Raw genomic sequence first — 13,719 nt, 5'->3', positions numbered from 1 at the left:
ATGAACAAAGGTATGCAGCTGTATTTTAGGATTACAGATACTAGTACTTGATGTTCAAGTTCAGCAAAACCCTTTAGGTCCTTTAGTCTGACCTCCCACATGTTGCAGGATATTCTATTTCAACCAGTACAGTGACCCCTGTACTAAGCCTATTAATTCATGTTGCTGCTGCTGTTTCCAGAAACATTTACAGGCTTGAAGATGAGAAAAGCTAGAGACCCTTCCCTTTTTTTGTGGTGAATTCATTTGCCTTACTCTTAAAAATGTATGCCTTAATTTTAATTTGAATGTCTCTGACTTCTGTTTCCAGTCCTTGCCTTACAATACCCCTCTCTCCCTTCAATAATTAAATACCCATAACTGCTCCATGAAAAGTTTATGTTACAAATTAAACCACTTTCTTTCTCCTTCATCCTCTTCCTTTCCCTGTTCTTTTTTTTTTTTTTTTTTTTTTTCCTTTTTTCCTGTTAATGTTGAGCTGAACAAACTGAGGGAACAAATTTCTCTGTTTTTATCTCTTGGAGATTTTCCCTGCAGCTGATTTCTAATTTGTCTACAACACATACAAAGATAAGAACAGAACTAACACAGACCCCTCACTACCTCACCAAGAGCCACAGGACCCATGACTGCACCACCACTGGAACTGAAGGAAATCTGATGGTACTTGAGAGGAATCAAATGAAATGAACTCATGGCTCTTCTGAAAAGCCTCTCATTTGTTCACAGAGCCAATAGAACCCTGTGTATTTAATAGTATTTCAGTATCAGAACAAGAAAGCTTGTAATGATAATGAAATAGGCTGCCACAGGACACAGAAAAAGAGAGGATTCAACACAACTACTTAGGACAAATAGGAAAACTGCAATACAATAGGAATTATTTTATTAAAACCATAATTCATGGCATTCAATGGCACAGGTGACCAGTAAGAAATATGCTCTGTTTGAAAAGACAAAGGTATTTACTATGATTTCAAAGTCAGCCACTAAAATAGGAGATGGGAGTATTTCAAAACAAAGAAGAAAAATGCTTGCAAGAAATAACAATAAAGTCTTAAACATTATTTCCTGCATGAAAACTGAACTTTCGTTTTTCTGCACAAACACCTCTAAAAATTCTAATTTGCACTTACTGATATAGTTTCATAGTTTTCACCTACTTGCCTAAAGTTTGTAGGTACTGATATCCCTAAATGGTGAAGTGGCTTATGACACAAAAGAAACTCTGAATTTAACAGCACAAAGATGCTATGGTAGATTTACATTTATTGTTATTACTGAAAAAACTCATTTTCTTAAATCTTTGAAATTTAGGAAAATAAGGAACTGCAATTTGATGAGAAAAAAATATTTTCAGATGTGCTGTCACTGAGATTCCCTATCCCCAATTTGTTCTTTTTGTTGTTTTTTTTTTTTCTCTAGTAGATATTTGAACAAATTTAAAATGAGAATAAAAATATTTAAAGTTTTACTTTTAGTTGTATACATATGGGAAGGCCAATAGAAAATTATCTCCTTTTTATTATTAATAATTCTTCTGTTATTGCCCATGTTTAATAACAGGGACTGATCTGATGCTGCAGATAAAAAATATGTGATGTTATACAATATTGAGTGAAAAACTGTAAACAATTATACCATTAACGAATACCAGGAGATACCTGTGCACAAGGGACAGTTAACACTATTCAATAGTTAATAATGCCATATTAACTGGCATTTCACTGCTTCTGAAGGCTTAATTGTCTGACATTAACATTCTTATTGCACTCAAGGGATGTTCTTTACACCACTCCTTTAGCTAAGGCAAATGTTATTGCAGCTAGGTTGCTTGTCCCTCCCTATCCCCAAAGCACTCTGTTGATGGCTAAATAGCTGCTGCACTTACAGAGGAAAATATGTATTGCTGATGAGCAGGACAAAACAATGAGAAAACTATTCTGATGAACACAAGATGTATGTTGAAATTTCCAAACTCCTTTTGGCACACCACAGAAGACAGGACACCATTTTTCTGGACAGGATTGTATTGGTCCTTCCACTTAACACGATTTTTCAAATGAAGTATAATTTCATTTTCACATTTATTTTCCTGTACATGTAAGTCCCTCAAAAATGGAAGATACAGCAGTCAGTGTCCACAGAGCAGATCATAGATTATCCAGTGTGATAATTAGTTTTCTCACAAATTCTCTCAGTTTAGAGTAATAATAACCTTTCTCTGCTTTTCCTAGATCATGCCCTAAGCTATGGCACATTTCTATAGTGATGGGTGTGGTACAGCTCTCACACCTTTTCCATAATTTAAACCTTTTTCACAGCCAAGGTCTTCTAGGATAAACAGGTGTTCTGATGTCTTCCTGCATCTGAAAAACTGCTGACCTGCCCAACTAAAGTGACACTTCTGTGAGCTGATTCCTACGGCAAATCATAAAGGAGAAAGAAGAAGAAAAAAAAAATCCTAGACTGATGCAGGAAAACACGACACTAGCATTTAGAACATGGTGTCTGATAAGACTGCCTGCAGTCCACTTGCGAACTTTGCACCAACAATCTTTCCTTCCCATGCATTTCCCTCCATCCCAAACATTTTGGCATAATTCTTATTTAGATTTCATGCTGGGACAGTTAACTTCCTAGCCAAACTGTCAACAAAAATTTGCTAAAGTATCCATCAAGCTTCATTTTAAACTTCATTTTACAATGCCACATGGGAAGTGAATAAGCTTATAAAGTTTTTCTTGTATTTTGCTAAGAATATCACTTTGATTCCTTATCTAACTAAGGACACAACATTGACTAAGTGACACAGAAACTAGGATCTTTTCATTCATTCTATTCAGGCATTTATTGAAATGTCAAATCTGCACATTATATAGCGGTGCAACCAGAATCAGAATTTAAGGCTAAATCTGTATTGACTGGTCTTCCAAAATGTTTAATTGGGAAAAAAAAAAAAAAAAAAAAAAGGTATTGCTGTAAACGGAAGTTCTTTTTTCCACAGAGCACTAGGAACATTCAATAAAGAAGACATATGGATGCATTTTATGCCATCAAAAAATAATGTTTGAAATCATCTCTAGAGACTTGAGAATCCATTAGAACCTGTTTTGGTGGGGTGAAAAGTGAAGTATTAAAAGAAATAAAATATGTATGAATTCTAGTAAGTCAGTTCTCCAGTTCCTTAACTTCTAACCTTTTCAAATCTTAAACCCAGACTTTTTTTTCTACAGAAGTTTCCAGCTGAAAGAATTACCTTAAAATCAAGGTGTTCTGCACTACTACCATTAGCTGGTAACATTTTTTAAAAGTCTTTCTGTAGTGACCCATGTATGACTCAAAAATAGCTCCTTTATTGCAAAACTATTTTCAGAGCTGCACATGGCTCAGGGGCCTCCAGCATAAGGAGGAAAAGGATCTGCTGGAATGATCCCAGTGAGGGTCATGAGGATGATCCGAGGTCTGGAGCACCTCTGCTTTGAAAGCAGGCTCAGAGAGTTGGGGCTGTTCAGCCTGGAGGAGAGAAGGCTCAGGGAAGAGGGTGGATGTAGATTAGAGATAAGGAAGAAATTCTTTCCTGTGAGGGTGGTGAGGCACTGGGAACAGGCTGCCCAGAGAAGTTGTGGGTTCCCCATCCTCTGGGAGTTCAAGGCCAGGTTGGATGGGGCTTTGAGCAAACAGGTCTAGTGAAGTGTCCCTACCCATGACAGGGGGACTGGAATGAGATGAACTTTAATTTCTCTTCCAATCTAAACCATTCTAGGGTTCTATGATTATTACAGCGTGCTTCTGGCAGGAGAACGGTGAGTTGGATGACCCAGTTTAAGTTAACAGGAACAACCTCAGTTCGCGGTCTGCTGCACTAGGAAGACTTATTCAGATTACTGTACATATCAGCACACAGAAAACCTGTTGAAGATTTACTAAAATCCTTGCTTCATTTGTTGCTTTCTACTTTCTGAACAGTCAATCACAACAGCTATATCCTTTATATTAGCCTTTTTATTTATGTCCTTTATATTTCATGGGTGCCCAGCATGACCTGTCCAATGCTTAACTACATCCTAACCCTTTCTTTCAGCAAGTACTTAACTGAATGCCTTATAAAAAATCTTAATTTTTAGGCACAAGCACAAAACACTGGTAACTTTCTTAAACTGTAAAAAAATGAGTGACTACTTGCAAAGAATTTTCAAGTCAGACAGAAGTGTGAGACTATTCATTAATGCATAAAACAGAGTCCTGTGAATGGAGATGAAACATATCAATTCCACTTCTGACTGACATCACTTGACCCTTCTCCTGGTGTCCCTTTTTCTAGCTGGTGCTCCCAAGGAGAACATGTACACCTCACACCACAAAGAACTACTTTAAACCATGTACAGGTCCTTGTTGTCTTTTAGCTGACTCTAGGTATGTTACACTTTAGGTCCAAAAAGCCCCAAATGGGATTCTTGGCTTCATGGTTTGAAAATTCCTCAGGCACGTACATTTGTTTAATGACCAGTATGGTTATGACTCAGCAGAGGACCCCAAGATTCTGACCAAACTACATCTAAATTTAGAAAATGGATGAGAATAAAATCCTCTTACTCAGATGTGTCTAATCCACAAGTGTACCTTCATCTTTCACGTTTTAGAGATTAAAATAATGACCACTTGAAGTAGTTCTTCCTTCTCACATTCCCTTCTTACATATCCTTCTTATACAATTTGGTTGCTCTACTCTGTCCTCACATTCCCCTCTTGGGATCAGGGGACTAAAATGTGAACACTACTGTTCTCAACCTGCAACTACTTAAAGCCTTTAATGAATATGAAAATAAAAAAATCTAATGAAGCTTGGCCTTACAAAAGGAAAACAGACCTACTGAGATTTTTCAGTAACTTCTTATGTTGTATCTGTAAGACCTTCTACTTCAATCACCTGTTTATGGGTGACTTTCCTTTCTTGCTTTGTCCCCAACACATTACCAATGGGCTAATTTTATTCCTGGATTGCATTTACACAATTAATTGCCTCTCAATACAAAGCAACAGACATTCCTCACCGTCATCCTGTCATTAAGAAGAAGCACCAAGCTTTCTGCTTGCCCAGATTTCTACCAGTGATTTTTTCCTGGAAGGAAGGTCCTCTTGATAGGATTCCTCACTCCTCATGGAGGATATTCTGCTGACAATATTGTATTTTCTAAGGTTTGTGTAGAGCTGGAAAAGTTTGCACCCAAAGTCCACTCTTTATCAAAAATAACTGCCCTGAAGTCAACCAAACTGCACAGATGCTGCATAAGTAGGTAATAGGAATTGGAAAATACAGGTAATTCACATTTCAAAAATGAAAACTCAATATAGGTACTGTGGGCTATTCTTAAACTGGTAACATAACTGGGCAGTACAGCACAAAGCCTACAGGAAGAGGCTTTTCCCAGACATTTTCACAAGAAATCAAGTGAAGTTTGGCTCTTACTTTTTTTTTTTTTTTTAATTTAAAAACCTTTCTGTGACTTCTTTTGATAGCAGTACATTGTGGAGAAGCAGATAACTTTCAAGATGAGATTTTTAATTGTGATTTTTACCACTCAATGACCTGCCATGTAGTCATAAGAATTTTTAATTTTTTCTTCTGAATTAGAAAGTTTTAATTACAATGCTGAAACATATAAGAACAATTGATCTAGGAAATTTTAAATAATTTAAAATACATTTTGTAATTAAAAAGTGAACAAAAATACCTATTTGCAAAAATGTTAAAATAAAAAAAATACATTCACCTTGTGCATGAATTATAGTGTACTGAGAGGGCACATGTAGAATTAAAAATCAGATGATATTAAAATGCAATTAGGAAATCATAATTATACACTAAACAGAGACAAAAAAGACAAGGGATAGCTTCCTATCTCAGCTGTTCAGGGTAAATGAACTCAATACAGACTCCCCCCACAACACATTGAAATGCAGTCTTTTGTAGAGCTATGTAATTGCTTAAGATATCAGCAGCTGCTCAGAGAAGCTAAAAGCTGGTATTGGTTAAGCAGTTTATTCCTGATTCTGGATGGCAGTTCTTTAGATCTCCAAGAATGCTTTCAGTTTTATCTCTGTATCTGAGTCAAAAGACATCCAAGGTAAGAGTGGATGCTAAAGGCTCGTTATTAGTGCTAATAAACTGGAATCAGTTTGGATGCTGCAAAGACAAAGTCATTGCTGCCCCTCTTGCCCAGCCACTGCCAGATCCACAGCTCTTGCTGCAGGGCACTGGCTGCCTTGGACACCCTATGTGGTCAATGCAGAAAAGGAAAATTTCTGCAAGAAAAGGTCTGACCCTGAGGAACAGGTCTTTGCTCTCTTTCCAGAAACTCTACTGGGATCTCCACTGAGAACAACCACATTTAAATGGTGAAGAAACAGTTATTCCACTGTTATCAGCTGTGGTATGTGGAATATAAATATAATGGTTGTTCCTTTGCAAAATGGCATTTAGTCTATTTTAGTGGTTTTCTGTTTGCTGTTGGGTTTTGGTTCTACTGTTTTGTTTTTTGGGGGTGTTTTTGTGGTTTTGTTTTGTAGCTCTTACAGCCTTGGTTCCAGGAATCATGAGAACAGCAAAATCTAGAAGCTATTTTATCTAAGCTACTTAGAAATTGCAAGAAACAGTTTGAAGAGGCATACTTCCCCTGGAAAATAGAATATGTTAGCTTAGAAAAGTTTAAACACCGGTACAGTTATATTTCTGCTTGTAATGGGTTCACCTAAACTGAGATGTCTGTGCATTTATGTAAGTGAACAAACTTCAATTATTCATTATGAGAATATTAATGTTTTGCACATTATACATAATCTTAACCTACTTGTTTGTTGAAGTATCTGGTAATTTCTTCTTTACTCATAAATTCTTTTAGAAAACAATGATTTCTCTCACCAAGACAGAAGTTTCAGGTAGGACCTGGAGTAGTGTGGTCACTGTGTAGAATGGCAGTTTATTTTTTCTCCATTTTTAAATACAGTTTTGACCTAATTGTCTGAAGTCTAATGTGAAATAATTATTTCTACTTACACAAGTCTGCTAACACAAATGACAAATTTGATATGACAACTGGATATTCTCATGGCATGTTGGTGACTCATGTGTCCTCTAATCCAAGTCTCAGGCCAACATTTTATCATTGTTCTTTAGAGAGTGAAAAAAAATTGCACACAGAAAATGTTTCAGGTCTTAACTATATACACATTATTTAGAGTTAAGTTTAATCAGCTTTTTATGTTCTAAATTTCCATTTGAATAAAGTATGTTTAGTGTAAATACTAGTTACTTTTGTTCAGTGCAGAAGAATGAGTCCATGCAAAACGTTTTTCCAAAAATAATTTCCAAAAATTAATGTAATTTTAATCCTCTGGATGACAAATCATATCTTTTAGTGTGGCTCAGAAAGCTACATGACATTTACTGTGTTATAAATACCAAAATGTTTACCCTGACAGGTCCCAACACACCTGAGAAAGATTGTTTGGGGTTTTTTTATGTACAGCCTCATAACACTCACTAGAAAATATGATGATTCATGGGTAGTTCATTGTAAACTACATTTACAAGGGTCTGTGCAGCTTGAAATAAGTGCCAGCTAATGAAGAGATATTTTTACATGTTCTGTTACAAATGACACCATAATTACAATGATTTCTGAGAAAACCAGTAAGTGATCACAAACCACAAATGCTTCTAGACAGAATTCATTTATTTTCCTTTTTTTTTTTCATTCAGGTTATATAGAAAATATATAGAAGCTTCAACAAGAAATCTAAAGAACTATTTTTTTTACTTATGGTGCATGCATTATTAAAACTTATTCATAGGAAAAATAACAATTAAAAAATCAAAATAATTCTTTCCAGACATGAAAAAATGGGGTTGCTTTCAGAGTTCAAGTTCACTTAGTCCAAGTGAACTCTTGGCTGTAGCTAATCTAGATGTTTCAAAGAAAAGTGAAATAAAGACAGAATAGATATTAAATATTACCTGATTTTATGTGTGCCTAAATTTCATAGCTGCATATTAATATTTAATTGCATACTTCACACATGAAGTATGACAGACTGCAATTCCTTTTGGAATTGTAAAAAAATTAACAAAAAATAATAAAACTAGTAGGAAAATTCTTAAAAAAGAAGCTTGTCAATTAAAAGAAAATGTAACTTAAAATTATACATTATACAATTACTAAAACATCTGAAATTTTTAGCTTCATCTTTAGTGTTATCCTTGATTCTTTCTGGGTTTCATTACTGTTTGGTTCATTCCACCAATAAATGAAAGTATCTAATTTAACACCCGTGTGACAATAGTGTGCATATTTTTATTTTGATAAACTTTAGCATTAAGAAATGCAATGGTAATGTCTGCTTATGAAAGTACACTCATTAACATGGCAAACTGGCAGTCAAAAAAGCACAGTGGCAGCATTTAAATACGATGTGGTATTTTACAGGTCCATTCATTCAGATTAAACAAAAGGCAAAAATCATCAAGAAGCAATAAGGAACTAATTCCAGTGTCTGGAAAAATTTTGGTTTTGGTCAGGTGATTCCTACTCTCTCACTGTTCTATCTCATTGTTTGTTTGAAGGTTGCACGTGAACTCACTGTCTCTTTACAGACCACATACAGATTGTTAGAAATGAAAAGTTCTATATAATTGTAAGATCTTACTATCAAACTTATTCTAGACTGAACAGTAAAATTATTCTGTATTTTTGTCAAGTGTATTGGTGCATTGGAAGTGTCTGGGTTTATCTATTTTTTTTTAATGTTTTTTTTTAGTTACAGCATCAGAACTATTGCATAGAATATAGTGTCCTCTACCATTTACTTTGAGGGTAGACTATATGCCTGAAGGATGACACAGATCTCACACAAACAGCACATTAAGTAATGAAAACAATATAAGGAAGGAACAAGTTTGGAGCTGTCTTTTGCTCTGTGAAAAAGTAATTTGCACATATGCATACTCTATTTCCATTTACCTTAATAACCTTCAGACTTTCAGCTGAGATTGAAATGCCTCTGTGAACAGAAGGTATGTCCCTTATGGTTCAAGAGGTCTGGTCATATAGGAAAAGGGCTGGAAAGGTTCAGCACTGAAGGAACAAAGCAACACAGACTTTTCCCGTTTCCCAGACAGAATCCACAGTACTGAGAGAGGCTGATGGCAAAGCTGAGAAGAGTTGGATTGCACAAAATACAAGGTGGTTGCAATAGATCTACTGGATGTGAAATTCCACATGGTAAGGAATAGGAAACCCCTTCCTCAAAACCAGCCTGTACTCTACACCACACAGGCACAGTGGCACCTGGCGCAACATTTGCAGGTAGAAGCCTGGTCCATGAGCCTGGTCCTTCAGAAGTCGGGGGAAATGAGAACTGTCCTTCAAAACACTGCTGAAGGGCATGAATGATGATTGTTTCCCCAGTGATACTTCTCTGCCTTTCAGCTTTTAAGGAATATGCTCAGAAATGTGAGGACACCTGCACTCAAATCCTTCTTCTGCAGAACGTGATTCAAACCCATCCAGGTTCAGCCCAACTAACATGGTTTGCCAAGCACAAGTCTAAGATATTCCAGGGGTCCTGCAGGCAACATTAAATCATTCCTCATTTCCATCTTGCATAAATATTTGCTGGGAAAGAAAGATTCAGCTCAAGGCTTAGTTTTAGGGCATTTATCTGTGATGGTAGTTCCGACTTTCAATCCTTGTTGGACCTTTTTGCTCAGCACTTCCTGAACCTAGTGCTCCTCAGTGGTATGGCTAATTAACTGTTACAATCCAATTTTCCTTCTGTTTTTTTTTAATGTTAATGTTCATTAACATTCTTTTTTTTTTAATTGATGGATCTTAATTGTTTAGGTCAAATGGAGCAGCCCTTATGAATTTAGATGACACTCTTCATCACAAAAAATGCTGATGGCCTAATTATTCTCCTGCATGGAAAACTGAGACATTTACTTAAGAGATAGTTACACGGACTTCCCTTACAGTAAATGGGGAGGAATGAGCATTTTTAGACATGATTCATCTCACCCTAAAGCAGCTGCTTTAGTATATGCCACACCAACCAGACTCTACAAATGCCTGCAGAGATCTAAAATTAGGTGAACATAATTACACCATAATTACCATAAACTGTGTCTACACACAACAAAAGAAAGGGGCAAGCTCCTCAGGGAAATCAGTAAGATGAATTTCCATCTGGAATCACCCTTCTCTGTTTCCACTGACATAGCGGGGAGCTGATGCACTTCAGAAACAACTGTGTGTAGGTGTGATCAAACAAGCTACGAGCCTCCAAGGGCAGGAACCTCAAGAGTCAGTTTTCTGTGCAGGCCTGTTGAGTAGGCAATAGATGAACCCCCGGTGTTTACCTCCTTTGCCAGGATAGTCCCCAGCATGTGAGCAAGGGGAAAACTTTAACTTCAAAATGTTAAATTTTAACTAAAAAATGTTGATAATTTATTATCCTTTTTTTTTTTTTCTTTCACAGGGAATCACAGTACACTAATATTATTTTCTAATGTAATACAAAGCCCATAAGGCATTTTACAATGCAAGTTAAAACCAGAATATCCACTGATCCCATTGCTGAGGAACTTAACAGGAAGAGTAACGAAGTCTTCAAACTACTCATGGCCATTGCTGCATTTCAAGTGCATTGTACTGAGCTACTAAACAACAAAAATCAAACAAACAGCAGCTCATTTCTAAATGGATCCTTTGGACAGCAAGATTAATTCCTTGGAGAATCAGAAAAACTGAAACTTGGATTATTTTTACGAACATGGGATGCAAAACTATAGATACTGAAAGATATTCTTGGTTTGGGACAGCAGTGAGCTTAGATTTGTGAGATTTGAGTTTATCATAATCAGAAGGAAATACAAGTCTGTTTCTACACAAATTGTTAATTGGCTTTGTAAATTGTTTCTAACAGTAACAGATGTTTCAAAAACAGGTGCAAGAAGCCCATATCATAGTTATGTGCAGTAACACTTGATGAATATTTATTTCTAAGAGTAGAGGTTAGGACAAGCTGTGATATGGACATCTTCACAGTTTTAAAAACAAAATAATTTAAAAAATGAAATTAATTATGATCAAAAATTCTGAAGATAAATGTGTTATTTTTCATATTATTAGGTCAACTCCAATATACATTTAATATTATTTACCTTTCTAGGAAAAAAAAAGCAATCTCAGTCTTATTAACAACTTTTTTCCCATAAGAATTGTTTCCTAAAAGTCCCACATCACTTACTTTGCTTTACTGTGGAACCCCTCTTGGTTGGCTTGGTTATGTGATCACTTATATAATCTCTTTCTTAGAGGGTGGTCATCAGCACTGAGTCAATTTTCTTCAGACTGTTGATCATTCTCTTTCTTATTTAATCTAATTTTGTTTAGTGCTACCAGTTGCAGGGGATGCAAAGGTCTGCACTTGCCTACGAACAATTTCATTTTGGGTGGATATTGGGGCAGCTAACTTAAAATTATGTAAAGTTTATTAAGGATTTAAATTAAGTATTTCAAAACTGGATGTAGTAAAAGTTACTGTAGTTCATTCTTTGCTTAAGAGCAGTATTATTTTTGTTTGTATGTCTAAGCATACCTTTTTTATATGCTTATAATTGCCAACTCATTTTGCCTTTGCAAAGAGGCACAATAAATGTTTTATTATTAAATTACCTATTCTAAACATATTTCTGATACTTTGTGACAATGTAACTATCAATTTGTTTTACAATTTCTTTTACTTTTAAAGAAATTAGAAGGTTTTAATAGAATATTTCAGAGACATAAAGAAAGTAGACTGGTTTTCTGTAATTTAGTTAAGTTTTTTTTCAAAAAAATTAGAAACCCATTACTGTAGAAAAAATGAGTGAAATATTTTATTACTCCACTTCTTAATTAGCAAGGACATAAAGTATTGCTTATCATAGCTACATAGTTCTTTCTAGCTCAATAATTTTTTTTCATTGGACTTATTTGGTATAAATTGTCTGAGCATGGTCATAAAACTTTTAATAATACACTTTGGAGGATGTGAACCTTTGTGACACAGAAATAAAGACAATTCAAAATATATCTTTTTAACAGAGAACCTTGGCTATCCCTGTAGCTCTGTTCAGCTCCATTATTTTGACATTTTTTTCCACATATATTTATATTGGGTTTTATATGCACTCAGAAACAGAAGAGAAAAAGCAAAGCTGTCATATCTGATATTAAAGAATACTGAAAAATATAACAAAAGTAACAATACAACAAACTCCCTGGATATCACATGATGACATTTTCATCCACGAGAATAACTGGCTTTAGCTTGAGGTTCTCTAGACTGGACTTGCTTGGTCAGGATAATTGCAGGTAAATTTTGCCCTTCCTTAGTGCTTTGGCAAATTGGCTGGTGAAAACCTGCACAGCCTCTTGAGTTGGTGCTGGTAACAAGAGTTATCAGGTAACATCTGCCAACAAAGGGGATCCATAATCCCCCAGATATCCTCCCTGACCTTTGGTGAAGCCTACCAAGTCCTACAGCTGAAAGCAGAAAGCTGTGCAGCAGTCTAACCAGCCCCTGCTGCTTTTTCTCCAAGCAGAATTATACATTTATTTTCATATTTAAAGATGTCAGGAATCAAACAGCAAAACTGTTGCCTTTACTGTTCAGACCCAGCCATTTCGCATACACCACCTACGATTTATTCTGCACCATACATTTATTATATGTGGATATGAAATTTTTGTCTTAAATTTTGGTTTAAACACAGCAGTGCTGCCTCAGATATATTGAAAATTATTAAATAAACAAAATATGCCTAAGAAATTGCTTTTCTTTTTTATCCATTTGAACAGCACTTTCAGACATCTGCAGTGAAAGGAGCAGCCTCCTTAATATAAATGATGTTCACTTATGCAAATCTTGTATATAGTTTCTAAACAGGAAGTCACTTACTAATACTCTAACAGGTAAACCTTTAGATAAAAGAAGTTCCATATACCACCAGAGAAAGAAAACCTCATATCTGCATTTTCATAAAGCTTCCATAAAGCATGCCATGGAATCAGGAAAGCAATTTTATTTTAAGTCCTGAGTCCAGAGTCTCTGGACATACTTCATACTGGATGCCCCCTTCTAAACTACTGAGAATTGAAGGAAATGTCAAATGCAATTGACATTTGAAAGTAATTTCTTACAAATATATGATAAATGCTAGAATTTTACCTAAAACCTCAATACTGATTTAGGCATTCACAGAACACGTTTCCAGACCATGCCTTGGATACTTACCCCAGGAAATTAATGCAATGAAAATATTTTAAAAAGCCACACTAAGTACTCTCCAAAAAGTGCAAAAAATAATTTTTTTTTAAATTTAAACAGCTAATGCATTAGAAACAGATGCAGATAAACACAAAACAAGCAATAATTTACTAAGACAACAGTATGGTATTGACTAAGGAAAAACATCTTGCTGTGGTTCAAAGGTGAAGCCATGACTTTCTTATGAGGTTTTTTCCTGCAGAAATATTTTGACAGTCTTAATAGCTGAAGACCACAGAACCATTAGACATGTTTGCATATAGAACGCTACCAAACAGTAACTAAAACTGATCTACTCAGTTTGCTGTCCAAAACACACTGCTGGGTAAATAAGCATGAAACTTAACA

General features: G+C 35.4%; 1 protein-coding gene across 2 annotated transcripts in view; it reads right to left on the bottom strand.

Moving 5' to 3' along the window:
• The window catches only part of LOC131572977 (membrane-associated guanylate kinase, WW and PDZ domain-containing protein 2), a 706,094-nt gene that overhangs the window by 513,094 nt on the left and 179,281 nt on the right, over nucleotides 1-13,719 (bottom strand). The gene's annotated exons all lie outside the window — the stretch shown is intronic.

The sequence above is a fragment of the Poecile atricapillus genome, chromosome Z (assembly GCF_030490865.1).
Source record: "Poecile atricapillus isolate bPoeAtr1 chromosome Z, bPoeAtr1.hap1, whole genome shotgun sequence".
Classification (NCBI taxonomy): domain Eukaryota; kingdom Metazoa; phylum Chordata; class Aves; order Passeriformes; family Paridae; genus Poecile; species Poecile atricapillus.
This window is presented reverse-complemented; position numbering and strand designations above follow the sequence as displayed.